The sequence below is a fragment of the Temnothorax curvispinosus genome, unplaced genomic scaffold (genome assembly GCF_003070985.1).
Source record: "Temnothorax curvispinosus isolate PA1 unplaced genomic scaffold, ASM307098v1 QBEX01009448.1, whole genome shotgun sequence".
NCBI lineage: Eukaryota > Metazoa > Arthropoda > Insecta > Hymenoptera > Formicidae > Temnothorax > Temnothorax curvispinosus.
This window is the reverse complement of record NW_020219228.1, coordinates 321,962-322,256: the sequence shown is the minus strand read 5'-3', so window position 1 is coordinate 322,256 and position 295 is coordinate 321,962. Positions and strand designations below refer to the sequence as shown.

General features: G+C 35.9%; 1 protein-coding gene across 1 annotated transcript in view; it reads left to right on the top strand.

The window, feature by feature from the left end:
• Positions 1–295, top strand: part of LOC112459037 (excitatory amino acid transporter 3-like) — a 6,104-nt gene that overhangs the window by 545 nt on the left and 5,264 nt on the right. The window lies entirely within an intron of this gene.

Genomic DNA, 295 nt, shown 5'->3' with positions numbered 1-295 from the left:
TGAACGACACTGGGTCATATCTCGAGAAATATATTCATTTTAACATTGTTATATGTATGTTTTAATGCGAGACTTGCTCTCTCAGATGTAATTAGACGCTAAAGAGTTTTAAAATGATGCTGCATAATGTTAGATAACAAGAAAAAGGTAGCCGCGAATGCCGACGGGCGACGTTGGACGACAAAGTCGGAGATCCGAAATACGATACGTAAGACGTAAGACCAACTAAATCTCGAGAAATACGTTTATTTTAATATTATTATGTATTCTTTAATACGAGGCATGCTTTCTCAAA